The 15,008-nt window shown below is 41.0% G+C and overlaps 1 protein-coding gene across 1 annotated transcript in view; it reads left to right on the forward strand.

The window, feature by feature from the left end:
* The window catches only part of urahb (urate (5-hydroxyiso-) hydrolase b), a 66,782-nt gene that overhangs the window by 34,992 nt on the left and 16,782 nt on the right, over nucleotides 1-15,008 (forward strand). The window lies entirely within an intron of this gene.

Below are 15,008 nucleotides of genomic sequence, written 5' to 3' on the forward strand. Positions count from 1 at the left end.
TTTTTATTATATATTATTGTGACACTGCTGAATTCAATTTATTTTTGTGTTTTGTTCTTTGCTGCGTGCAGGCACAGAGCACTGTGACAAGTTCTCTGGTAAAATGCAAGTATAAATTTTACAAATTACTAAAAGCAGAATTATTATACATAAGTATACATCTGTATGTATAGCGACCTTGGGTATGTAAAAGGCGCTCAATAAATGTAACTTATTATTATCATTATTATAAGGAAAGAAATTTGTTAAAGCACACAGAAAATACAATAGAATCTGATTAACATACATGGAAGCCAACAATATCTGTCCATTAATTGCTGAGCAATGGCCGGTTGACAACAAGGGAGAGGAAAACATAAACTCCAGTCAGAAGTATCCTTGGAGAAAATAAACCTCTCGCGGGTCCATGATCAGTTGAAAGAGAGAAAATGAAAGACAAAGTCAAGCACATTCACAAGTTCTGTAGGCCTAGTACAGATAGTTACCCAGCCTCCCTGTGCCTTCCAAGTAGAGAAGGGTCGTCCAATCTGCTAACAGAAGGTTCCATCTGTTTATTCCAATGCTTTCAATATCTGAGTTGAATTTTTTATTATTACAACATTCTAGACAAGAATGGGCCATCCAGCCCAACAAATCTTGCTAATCATATCCAATTAATTCTTCCAAAATAACATCAAGTCTAGTTTTGAAGGTCTTTAAGGGTCTTATTGTCTACCATACTTGCTACTCATTCCATGTATCTATGGTTCTTTGTGTGATTATGGGCAGGAGCATAGCTGAGACTAAAGAAGCATCTGTTATATAAGCAGGTAAATAATCCCACGGCTTTGAAGCCCTGTTACTAAAAGCTCAGCATCTCATTGTTATTATTATCCTTGGAATCTTACGTAGCTGAGCACATTGAGGTCTTAATGTACACTCTGGTTTATAGGTAATGGTAAGTTCAGATAGGCAAACAGGGCATTTGCCATTTAAAGCATTGTATGTTAAAATGAGGATTTTGAAATTAGCCTTATGCCTACCTGGGAGCTAGTGTAAAGACTTGAGAACCAGAGTTAAGTATTTGTACTTTCTGATTCTTGCAGCAGTATTTTCAACCAATTGAACAGCCAGTGAATAACACATTGCCACAGTTAATTCTACTAGAAATAAATGCATGAATTCCAATGAAGTGAGTTAAAAACTAACATAATATTGTGGTCAGCATCATTCTTTCCATTAAAAAAAATTATTCTCATCTAATCAGTCCTTTAACTTACTTGTAAAATTAATTAAGGATACCATCAGCACGGTGGCGCAGTGGTAGCACTGATGCCTCGCAGTAAGGAGACCTGGGTTCGCTTCCCGGGTCCTCCCTGCGTGGAGTTTGCATGTTCTCCCCATGTCTGCGTGGATTTCCTCCAGGTGCTCCGTTTTCCTCCCATAGTCCAAAGTCATGCAGGTTAGGTGCATTGGTGATCCTAAATTGTGCTTGGTGTGTGCCCTGTGGTGGGCTGGCACCCTGCCCAGGATTTGTTCCTGTCTTGCGCCCTGTGTTGGCTGGGATTGGCTCCAGCAGACCCCTGTTACCCTGTGTTAGGATATAGTGGGTTGGATAATGGATGGATGGATCAGTGAACTGTCATTTGGTCTAACAGAAAGGTATAGTTGAGTGTCGTATGCATATAAGTGAAAATTAAAGTTATTGTTAAGAACAACAACAACATTTATTTATATAGCACATTTTCAAACAAAAAGTAGCTCAAAGTGCTTTACATAATGAAGAAAAGAAAAATAAAAGACAAAATAAGAAATTAAAATAAGACAACATTAGTTAACATAGAAAAGGACTAAGGTCCGATGGCCAGGGTGGACAGAAAAAACAAAAAAAAAACTCCAGAAGGTTGGAGAAAAAAATAAAATCTGTAGGGGTTCCAGGCCACGAGACCGCCCAGTCCCCTCTGGGCATTCTACCTAACATAAATGAAATAGTCCTCTTTGTAGTCAGGGTTCTCACGGAGTCACTTGATGCTGATGGTCATACAGACTTCTGCCTTTTAATCCATCCATCATTGTTGGAACATCATGGTGCTTTGAGTAGATGGTGGTGGCTTGCGCCACCACCAAAAGGACACCAGAAAAGGAAACAGAAGAGAGAGTAGGGGTTAGTACAGATTTTAGAACCACCATGAATAGTTATTATAATGAATTGGATATACAGAGTATCAGGATTTAAATTACAGTGAAGTTATGAGACCTTAGGCGACCAAAGGGCGACCTTACAAAGACCTAAGACGGAGGGTGGCATGGCTCTACCTAACTTTCAATTTTATTACTGGGCAGCAAACATACAAGCTATAAATACCTGGACATTGACACAAATAGATGAACATACACAGGCTTGCTCCAAAATAGAAATAAAATCCTGCAGTACTTCTTTATATTCCTTGCTTTGTACCCCAATTAATACAAGTTATTGCCAATATATTAAAAACACAATTGTGCTTCACACACTCAGAATATGGAACCAATGTAGGAACTATTTTAAGATAGAGAAGCTTTTATCTGTGGCACCTCTGCATGAGAACCACCTTTTTCAACCCTCTTAAACGTACTCAGTTTTTAACATTTTGAAAACATTCAGGATTAAATCACTTAGAGATCTGTACATAGACAACGTCTTTGCATCCTATGAGCAATTACACTCCAAATTTAACTTTCCAGCACTACATTTCTTTCACTACCTTCAAATTAGAAACTTTGTCAAACAGAACCTGCCCAATTTTCTTCACCTCCCACCTACCTCTATGCCGGAAAAAATATTGATCAGTCTTGAGAATTCAGACAGCATTTCAGTAATATGTAAAACCACTTTACAGTACCTTCCTTTCAAAGATCCAAGAGTACAGTGGGAAAAGGATCTCTCACTCAACATCTCAGAAAAGGAGTGAAAAGTAGTAATGCACAGAATTCACTCGAGCTCCATATGCACAAAGCATACAATTAATCAACTCAAAATTATATATTGAGCACATATGCCTCACTTAAAATTGTCCAAATATTTCCATGGCAAGATCCAACCTGCGAACATTGCAATCAAGTTCTAGCCTCACTGGGAATGTTATTTGATTTTGATAAAATCAATAAAATCAACAAGCACCAAGGCTAATATATATGTAGGTACCAAAGCTAATATACATGTGCACTTTTGAAAATAGGTAATAGAATAAATAAAAAATATTTGGTATCTCTAGCCCTATGTATATCTTTTAATGCCTTTCCTCTGTATTTGTGTGTGTGTGTGTGAATGTCTCTTTACTAGCGCTCCTTTTCTCAAGTGTGTTTCTGTAAAGCCTACTTCTCAGAGTCAGTCATTATTTTCGAGGCTACATTCTCACCTCCTGTCTAGTTTTATACTTGCCATCTTTGAATTCAACTCTCTCAGCATACATCCTACACCTTTACTCCTCTTCATGCATCTCATCTCTAACACTTCCTCTTTTGTTTCACCACCAAAGGGAAACTGACCAACCAAATGGCTATATGGGACTGGACACACAGACCTTAGTGTTTTAATATATAGTAGATATAGTAACAAAGGTCATGCATGCACTGGTACGGTTGGTGCTATCTATGATATAATTGCGACTTGAAGACTGTTTACCTGTTTACTTACCATTAACAATTGATGTTATTTTGCTAATGATTTTAACATGTCTTATTTGTTTACTCTAGTTGATTATATCTTGTTTGTATGTAGATAGGTTGTAAATGCATTATACATGCATTGCATTTAAACTAGAAACTTTAAATGCATCGTTACGAAACAGACACAAATCTAATTATATTTTTCCCTGCAAGATGCAAATAAATAATCTGACAACTTCCTCTGTTCTGGGGTTCAACATTATGAGGGTGCCAGAGTTTTGTACAAAGCTTCACTAATAATTACGAGGACACCCTGTGACCAAATTGAAAATTACAGGAACTGCAGAATAGCAAAATTGGCTCACTCAGTGAAAAACGATGATGCCCCACCTCTGGCAAAAACATTATTAGCTGGTGATGTTTAAGGAGATGATTGATCAACTTTTCTATCACCCATCCCAAGTGTCACTGTATAAAGTCTATCTTCTCATTTTCCTAATCTGCCTGATTTACAAGTATTCCCTGGTCAGAGTTTTAAAGGGACCTCTTCCTCTAAGTTAGTAGAGTTAACATACTTGTATAGTAGGGGAACACTGTCTTGGAAAGGAGAAAGAGAAAAAGTAGGAGGAAGATTTTTGTGAGTATTGTGTGACATTATATTCTAAAGTCATCTAAAACATTAAAAGAAGGTATTGTGGTAAATAAAATAATATACATATTCCTGACCGAGAGGTCATGAACCCAAGAAAGAGCATCGGAATTGGTGTGGAGAGAACCCTGCTGATAAATGAGCAAAAACTTGTAAGGCTACAGGTCTAGAAACCACCTTGTGACACGTCAGTTTGATTCCTTGTGTAAGGCCATCCACTGCAAAGGTGCATGATCTGTAACAAAGGTGAACTCACAGCCCAAGAGATAATACCTCAGCTGTGCAATCACCCATTTGATCGCCAAGGCCTCCCATTCCACTGCTGCATACCTGGTTTCTCATTCCAACAGTTTCCAGCTCAGGAACACGATGGGGTGCTCAACACCATCAACGTTTTGGCTCAGCATGGCATCAAGACCTGTGTTCAGAACTTTCGTCTGGAGGATGAAAGGCAAGGAGAAGTTAAGAGCTTTCAACATCGGTGACGACATAAGAGCCTGTTTTAAGTCACTAAATGTAGTCTCTGCATTTAACGTCCCACACCACATTGTTCAGGGTGTGAGCAGGGGGCTGATCAAACCCCTAGAGGATACGGACACTCCTCAGAAAACTCCTCCTAAAAAACGCTGATAGACTACCTTCACATTTCTCCCTTACTTGCTGGGCTTACTTGCGGCTGCTCTGTTGCGCGATATGCTTCCTGCATGCTACTTTGCATACTTAAAAGCCTGAACAGCACCTGTTGGTTTTGGATTGTTTGCTTATTTTCTCTCTCTCACTCTCTCTGTCTCTCTCTCTGTCTCTGTCTCTCTCTCTCTCCCAGACATTCTGTGCTCTTGTTGGGGGTCCCGCTCATGACGCACACTCCTTTGAAGAGGAAGATATGTTTGTATTCTTTTAATTGTGAGACGAAACTGTCACCTCTGTCTTGTCAAGGAGCATGTTTAAACTTTTGAAAGAGACATATGTTCGTTTGCAGTGTTTGAATAAAGTTCCTGTCTCTTCAACCACCTGTGTTTCTGTGCAAATCTGTGACCCAAGTGTGACAAGGGTTCTCTTCTTTGTCAAATCAGTCAATGGTGTCACTCTCTCAGAAAATCAGGGTACAATCCAATGACTGGGTTCACCTAATGCTTGCATTACCGCGTGCTCTTGCTGTAGGTGTTTCTTCCATGTGCTGGAATAGATAACTATGCCATCCATGTAGGCAGCACTATAGGAGTTATAAGGATGGAGCACTTTATCCACCCGATGCTGAAAGGTCGCAGGTACCCCATGTAACCCAAAAGGAAGCACACAATACTGCCAGTGACCAATATGGGTGCTAAGCGCAGTCTTAGACCTTTGCGTAGTCTGTTAAGGGAACCTGCCAGTACCTTTTCATAATGTCAAGTGTGGTCAATAACTCAGCTTGTCCTAGCCTCTTGAGGAGGTCATCCACTTGTGGCATCAGATAGGCGTCAAATTGGGAGACTTGATTAAGCCACAGGAAGTCACTGCAAAACCTTCAACTCCTGTCTGGCTTAGGGACCAAGACAATAGGGCTGGACCAGGGACTATGACTTTACTCTGTTACACCTAGTTCCAGCATGTGCTTGATCTCCAGTTCCACTTTCACTCTTTTTGACTCAGGAAGTTGATACAGGCATTCTCGATTGATCACCCTGGGTTCCGTCACAATGTCATGTGCAATCAGAGAGGTCTGCTCAGGTTTTTCACTCACTACGTCCAGGACAGACAGGATAACTGCTTCCAGCTCCCATCGCTGTTTGGGGGTCAAATTGGGGCCAAAGTTAAGTTCTGTTTTGTGAGCAAAAAGTGAATGGGACTGGCCGGAGGAGGGGTCAGGCTCCCTATACTTCCATGGCTTCAGCAGGTTCACATGATATTTCCGTTCAATCGTTCGATGATTGTGTTGTTTCACCAAATAATCGATGTGCTCTTTCCTATCCTTAACTCCATAAGGTGCTTGCCAATGGGCCAGTAGTTTGGAATGGGAAGTAGGAACAAGGACCATGACTCGATCTCCTGGACGGAACTCCCACAGAGATATGCCTCGGTCATAATAGCAGGCTTGAGCTACTTCTGCTTTTTCCATGTGCGTTTTTAGGATGGTTCGAATTTTCACGAATCTATCATGGAACTGAGCGATATATTCTAGTATATTTGTGGAGGGGAGGGCCTGCTCCACCCAACCTTCCTTTAGAACAGTGCTTCCCAAATTCGGTTCTGGGGACCCACTGTGGCTGCAGGTTTTTGTTCCAACCAGATTCCTAATCAGTGACAACACCTGATAACATTGATCTCATTTAATTACCTGGTATTCTTATTCTACATTCAGAAAAGCACAGCAGCATGATTTTTACATTTAAAACACATTTAGAAATATTTCTGCTTTTGCTATAGATTTAAATGCTGAACTCTCTTTTGTTGATTTCATTATATTTTGCCTTTTCTCTGTGCAGTTTTTCCCCTTCAATGTATCTTATTAATGACAGTTAAAAACAAGCAAATCAGAAACCCAGGTAAACAACACTGAATAATCAAAGGCTGCAACTACTTTCGCATCAGACCCACTAATTAGTAAATAATGGATTAATTAAACAATTAGAACAACTGGAAAAGTAGAATGAAAATCAAGATGAAAATATTGTTAAAAAGAGAAAAATACATTATCCATATTACTAACCGAGAATGCTAAACCGGATGGACACAGGGACATCCGGACATGGGCCGTAGCCGCAAAAAGACGTACTGCGCAGGCGCAAAAAGAGTCCGCGAGAGGCGGATGAGGAGCCGCGAGAGGGGGACAAAAGAGGCCGCGAGAGGCGGATGAGGGGCCGCGAGAGGCGGACAAGACCACAGAAAAAAGGAGTGAGCACAGAAAAAAGAGAAAAAGGAGTCAAAGAAATGAAGCGCAACGAGCACCGAAAAAAGGAAAAGGCACATAAAAAAGTAGTCAAACGCAGGCAAAGCACGAAACACATTGCACACGAAACTAGACCCAAAAAAAAAAAAAAAAAAAAAGAGGCTTGCGCACAACAGCAAGGCACCCCCCCCCCACCCCCCCCCCTACAGGCACCGGACGGGACACACACCAAGAGGGGGATTCAACAAGCCCATGGAACACAAAAAAAAAGAACACAAAACCACCCCACAGACCTTACAAGCAAGGGACGGGACACACACAAAGAGGGGGATTCAACAAGACACAGGAACACAAAAAGAAAGAAGACGCTCGCGCAACAACAATCCTCACCCCCCCCACACACACACACATCCATAAGAAGTGACACCCAAAGCCACATATTCTAAAGTGAACATCAACACCTTCACACTAGACAGCATAGGTGTCAGCATAGGTGGATCTCCTTACAATAAAGCACTATTAACCGTTCAACTGCAGAAAAGGAAACATATTAACAGTGAGTGCGATCCTCCTTATTACTTATCCATATTTCGCATGCTGAGAAAGAAACAAGTCATGAATACACGGTCACGGGTACAAAACGAAAAGGAAAGGATAACAGGAACAAACACACGAACACGAAAGAAACAACAAAATAGACGGCTATGCAGCATAGGTGGATCTCATTACAATAAGGCACTATTAACCGTTCAACCGCAGAAAAGGCTCCATATTAACAGTAAGTGCAATACTCCTTATTACTTATCCATATTTCTAAAAGAAAAAATGTCTCGACTCCAAAAACGCAAAGCTCAACTAAAGCTTCTAACTAACGATGTACCTAAAAGTAAAAACTTTATGAACTGCATTAGATCCTACAATAGTTCATTTGCTTTTGCATCTACCGGAGTAAATATCAGGCCACCAAAAAGCAATGGCCCATACTGCTTTCGCATATGTGCACAAATACTGCATCGCATTGGAACAGTGCACCCTGAAACAAATCAACAACGCAAATATGCACAAATCTACATCCTAGATCCACATGACGCAATCTATCAATCAAAGTGCTACATCGCTACAGGCACGGATTCAAAACGAAACACCTCCCGTCTCAGACATACGTTAACGGCAAGGAAGGCTACAACGAGCTTCTCATACAGCACAGGCAAATCGATTACAGCTCCAAATCAACACATCCCAAATACTACACATGCAACAACGTGCCTCTCAAACGGCACAAGCAAAACATACACCAGGAAAATTCATTCGGATTAATGAATGTCATTTGCAATCACTGTCATTCAGTTCACTTCCCTGAAGAAACAACTGGCAATACAAGTAATACATTTACACGTTGTTGTCAAAAGGGTCAAATTAGACTGCCTTCTTTACATTCATATACTGAATATCTACAGAAGCTTCTAACTAACGATGTACCTGAAAGTGAAATCTTTATCAACTGCATTAGATCCTACAAATCGGTATCCACTATGAACATTAACGGTGGCACTGCACGTGACATCCGTCTTGAAAAAATGTTAATTATTGATGAATGTACAATGGCATGAAGTCACTTACTCAACACCATTCATAAACTTCTACAAACGTTTATGAATAATAATATTCGCTTTGGAGGAAAGGTACTTTTATGAGGAGGAGATTTAAGACAGTGATTAGCTATTCTTCCAGATGCCATGCGCTCAGCTATTGTTCAGTGCACCTTAAAATACGCAGACAATTGGCATTGCTTTCAAAAGATACAGTTAGTAAAAAAGATACGATGTCCAGAACCAGATCATAACAATTGCTTATTACAACTGAGAGATGGTACACTCACCAATACAGATGGACTTCAGCCACATATTATTACAATTCCTCAAACCTTTATCTGCGACGACTTGGTTACAGAGAGATTTGGAACAGCAATCTTATTAGACCAAATGCCACTTTTAACACAACGCACTATATTATGTCCAAAAAATATTAATGTGGAAAACATAAATACCCAAGTCATTCCATTACTTCCTGGAGAGACACAACTCTTTCTAAGCTCTGACAAACTTGACTCTGATCACAACAATAACCATCTTCATTGACCTTACAAGTTCTGACCTGGAATTACCTTTTACACTTAAACGGCGTGTACAAAGAAATTTTCAAATAAACCTTTACACTGTGCCACACACTTTATTGTTTGCTTTCTATTTGCATCATCTACACCGTCACACTATTCTATATCTCATTCATACATCACGCTCTTTGTCATTCCCAACACCAGGGGTTGGCGAGCGAAGCGAGCAGGGGGCGGAGCCCCCTAGTTCCCATATAAATGCTTGGTACATTTTAATTTTTTTTACTAAACTTAGTTTCCTAATTTCTATATTGTTCCCAAAACACAGAACTTGGGAAATAACAATTCACTTAATTAGCGCAGGAGTCCAAAAACTGAAGCTAGTTGAACAAAAATCTGCAGCCACAGTGGGTTCCCAGGTACGAGTTTGGGAAGCACTGCTTTAGAATATTCAATATGCCTCAGGGTTGCTGTCCATACAATAATTCAAATGGTGACAAACCTGTACAGACTTGTGAGACTTCCTGATATGCAAAAAGGATGAGGGGGAGGAACTGATAACAGTTCCTTCCATCCTGGCTGACCATCTTGCATAGCATCTGTTTGAGGGTCTGGTTAAACTGCTCCACTAGACCATCAGTTTAGAATTATATAACAAGGTCTTTAAACGCTTTATCTTAAGTAACTTGGCCATTTCCTTGAATGACTCTGAGGTAAAGGGCATCTCCTGGTCGCACAAAGATCCCTACTAATTCTAATGTGATGGCTTTGGAAGTAGCTGTGCACAGAGGGACAGCTTTTGGGATATCGGGTAGCATAATCAATTGGGACTAGTCTCTAGCTGAGGGTTCTAGGGGTCTGTGTGGTACAATGCAGCTGAGGGGCACAGGTCTGTGTGATACAGCAGGGCCGCCCTGAATGAATGGCAGTTTTAATAAATACTTTATTGGCCAGCTCATTCTCCATGGTGCACTCACCAGCTGCAGGAACTTGGTGGAGTAATTGGGGGGGAGATGCACCCACACGTGAGAGTGTGGTCTTTCTCAATTGCTTCATCGGCTTACTGTGGCGCATGATTGAGATGCTGTGCCCACTGAGCCTTATAAGAGCGAGCCATCACAAGAGAAAAGGTAAGGAAAAAAGGCAGGAAAAGTTGATCAGAGGTTATTGAGATGGAGAGAAAGGTAGGTGCGGTAGTGAGATGTTGTTTAGATTGAGAAACAGGTGTAGTGTGTGGCCAGCGCTCAGGAGGGGGAATGGGGATCACTCCTTTTGAGTAACCTGGGAGCAGGAGTGATTGTTATGCTCTGGAGAGTCCTCTTGCTGGGTGAAGCCAGCGATCGGTGGCGGTGGGAGGATGGTGCGCTTTCACCAGGTGGAGCCTGGAAAGCCAGCAGTGGGCATGGAAGCAGGGTCTGGTGGCTCCCCATGGAATGCCTTGGATTAGGCTGCAGGAATACAGGCCAGAATTGAACGGTGTCTGCACCTGTTGGTTGATGTCTCTCTGGGATGTGAGGTCAGAATAGGATAAGCCAGAGAGCTGTCAGTTTTTAAAGGGAAAACCCAGGAACTGAGAATTTTAAAGACTCTTGCATTGTTTTAACCTCGTTTTTTTATTGGATTACTTATTTATCTGCATTTTTTTTACCTTCACTAACATTTGGATGTTTTTATGGATTATTTATTTATTTATTGACAGTTTGGAGCACTGCACTTGGGACGCTATTTGGATTTGTTTTTTTTTGTGTTTATAAAAGCACTGAGCACTTTTCACCACCCACTTACTTCACATGTTTTTTGTCCTCATCTCGGTTATGGTACTGATGGTGTCATGTTCAAGAGGCTACAAAGAATGAAGAGGGAACAAGAAGCCAACATGAACTGTCATGGTTTGGTATAGTGTTAAGCCAAAGCATCAATGGTGCTGAACACCCGATAATGTACCTGAGCTCGAGACCAGGTATTCTGTGGTGGAACTGGAAGCTTTGTCAATTAAATGGGCTATTTAATAGCTGAGGTACTACTTCCTTGGCCATGAATTCACTCTTGTGGCAGACCATACACCCTTACAATAGTTGGCCCTGCACAAGTAGTTGAATTCATGTGTCACAAGGTGGTTTTTGGATCTCCAGCCCTACAAATTCTGAATCAAACATCACCAAAGTTCCCTTCATACCAAAGTGGATGCTCTCTTTTGATATGACCTCTTGGTTCGTTCTACCCAGCCAGATGGGTCTAGGCCAGGGGTGTTAAAGTCATTCCTGGAGGGCCGCAATGGTTGCAGGTTTTTGTTCCAATCCAGTTGCTTAATAAGAAGTGCTTATTGCTCAAGTAACACTTCTGTTTCATTTTAGTTGTCTCGCTCGTTAAGATTTTGAACCCTTATTGCTTATTTTAGTCTTAAACAGTTGTTTTCTTGTTTTTTAATTGCTCCTTATTAGCAATAAGATGCCTTTGACAAAAGAAACCAGCATTTCTCCATTTATCTTTTTTCCATTTACACCTGTGTGTATTTATCGTGCACTATTTGGTTTAATTAAATACTTGGAAGGAAAGTGAAGAGAAAAAAGTGAAGCACTGAGAATTACTTGTCTGTTTTAGACTTCAGATCATTTGTATGATATCCTTAGAAAGAAAAAAAATCTAGGATATGAGAATGACTTGACATGACAGAGTTAAAGCACTAACAAGCCATGAAATTAAATAATTGACAAGGACTGTTTTTTAATTAAGCAACTGGGTTGGAACAAAAACTTGCAGCCACTGTGGCCCTCCAGGACTGACTTTGCCCACCCCTGGTCTAGGCTATGTGGGTGGGCTGTGTCACACACATTTGGGAGACAACTTAAAGGCTTGTCTGATTGTAATTCCACCCCAAACTGAGAGTTACCAGTGTTACCTTATGCTTCTCCTCCTTTCTCCCCTGTAGATCAGATGACCAACAGTCCCAATGACATCACATCCAGATCCTGATCCCTTGACCCCACCCATTCTAGTCTGATTTCTTCTTTAGGGGCACACTGCCATTTTGTACCAGTTATGATTTGACAACTGTCAGAAAAATACCTTGTGATTATTACCATCTTTTTTGCCATTTTTTCCATTAATTATACAGGGTTTTCCTTCCAGATGCCCCAACACTTTCTCTTGTCTTGTCTAATGTTTATTAATTATTAATTATTTAATTAATTAATTATAAATGAATGTACATTGTCACACACGTGTACATGGGAGGCAGCTAAACTGCTCAAAAGAAGGTAATTCCATGCCGGACCAGGGGATGGCAGAGTGCACTGATCCTTTTCGGTTCCGGAGGATGAAGTGTGAGCTCAACTCCAAAGGTTAGTTCAAAAAGTAGTCTGATGGGAATGTACGGGATTGGCTAACAGAATATGGCCATGCTTGAAAGGGGAAACGCACAGGACTTATTACGGTCTCTTGGAGAAGAGGACCGCCCACCAGCACCCCACAAAGGCAGAGTCCATTGAAAAAGGAAGCCCTGGGCCTGATGGCGAGGAAACTATTACAGTGGAAATTTAACCTTGAGCGCCAACCCACTCACAGGAATTCAGCCTATGGGGCAAAACTGGGTGCTGCCTAAGGCCAAGTGTAAATAATGGTAGTGGAACAACTTGCCTGTTTTTTGCTATTAAATGCACTGCCCAAATATCTCACCAGCCAGCCTTGGAACAATTTTTAAAAAAATATGATTGAACTTATAGAAGTCTGGGAGAACAGAACAACCTCTTTATGGAACCCAAACAGCATGTGTCCCTATTCCCAAGCCCAGTTGTCACCACCTGGAACAAATGCCAAAGCCCCTGCATACACGATGCCCAATGATGAGGGAGGCTGCTGGGAGACAGGAGAGGAAGGGTTTTGTGCTCTGACTTATTCCCTATCATTCCCTTGTACAGGAGTGGTAATCTTAAATGGGCATAAGGTATCTGCCTTAATGGATTCCAACAGCAACATCTCCATTGTTGCATGCCGCTTCGTGTTACCTTGACAATAACTGCAAGTTAAGACCAGTCTGACCTGCATTCACAGAGACACTTGCCAGTACAGGTCTGCTTCATGCTTCATCAGTTACAAGGGATCAATGAAAAAATTAACTGTAGTGGTCCTCCAAAACCCTCCATTCCCGGGACGTCATGTAATGAAATATCAAGCGCTGCAGTAGTCCATGCCCAAAGAGGTTGGTGCAGACCATCTCTCACAACTGCACTTCCAGTTTAAGCAGACTCTGGCTTCTTGTAAAAAGGTTTAAGGTTTAATGTTTCTTTATTTAGTCATGTTTACACAAGAAAACATGAAATTTGCCTTCTCAGTTGCATCTAACAAAAGACAGAATGAAATAAAACAAACAAATAGAAACAAGACAGGTTAAGGTAAAGGCAATTAGATAATGCATATTTACACCAAAAAAAAAATGGGTACAGGATATGTATCAAAACCGTAATCATTATCTCCGATATTTCTTATTGAAAAGTCAAATGGCACAAAGAAGAAAGGTATTTCTGGACCGATTTGTGTAGGTTTTCAAAGCGACTATTTACTGAAGCTTAGTTCTACATGTAATGGATGTCTGTCATCAGTTGAGATGATTTCCAGTTTCTTTAACATTGCCCTCTGACACACACTAATCAAATTATCTACATCAGCCCCAATAACTTTAGCTGCATACTTCGTAATCTGCTAGAGCTTTTTTGAGTTTTGGTTTGTCAGACTATTAAACCAGGCAGTGAAAATGAAAGTGATCACAGATTGGATCAGACTGCAATAAAAGGACAACATGAGGTCCTTGCCTACTTCAAATAGTTTGAGTTTATGGAGGAGAAATAAGCACTGGTTGCATTTAGAGAATTTTTTGTTTGTATTAGTATTCCAGTTAAGATTGTTATCTAGGTAAGTCCCTAAGTATTTATATTCAGTCACTATTTATACCTCCTCCACCAGAACTACAATGGGTGAACATGCAGATTTCTGTCTCTTAAAATCAAATATCATTTCTTTGGTCTTTTTTAAATTTAGAGTGAGAGAGTTTTTATTGCACCAGTTTACCATACAGCCCACTTGATTTAGCTAGTGGCTTTCATCCTCCCTAGATATGCATCCTACGAGCATGGTATCATTAGCACACTTGATAATGGAGCAGTTTTCATTGTAAGATAACAAGCAGAGCATGTCTTGAAAAGACTTTGTCTCTGTCATTAAAATGTTTTTCACCAAATGTTCAAAGCATTTCATTGGGATACAGGGAAGTGCCACTGGTCTGTAGTCATTTAAACAGCTTGGCCTAGAAACCACAGTTCCTTATTCCTTCCGGGTCAGGGTAAACAGTCCTTTTCTTCAACCCGGGAGCACGTTGTTTCTTCCTGTCACATGACCATGACATACTCCCGGGTTATAGGGCACATAAGAGCCCACGAGCCCCCCTATAGCGACGCCTGGTGGCCCCCAAGGTATCCAGCAGGGCTGCGTATGAAAACTACATAGTCCATGAGGCCCTGCTGGAACTCGGGGCATGTCCACGCTGTCCGGAGAGCTCCTCCTGGCGGCCTGGGGGTGAGGGCCAGAGTTAGAAGCCGGCAATCCACCACAGCGTCAAAAAAATCCTTCAGCGTATTAATCTCTGATTTTATTGGCTGGGAATCAATGAGGAGGTTCATCGCTTTTGTGTGCCCTGCCCAGAATGTCAAATGCTTCAGATTCCCAAGAGAGACCATGCTCCTCTAGTTCCCATTCCT

The sequence above is a fragment of the Erpetoichthys calabaricus genome, chromosome 9, assembly GCF_900747795.2.
Source record: "Erpetoichthys calabaricus chromosome 9, fErpCal1.3, whole genome shotgun sequence".
Classification (NCBI taxonomy): domain Eukaryota; kingdom Metazoa; phylum Chordata; class Cladistia; order Polypteriformes; family Polypteridae; genus Erpetoichthys; species Erpetoichthys calabaricus.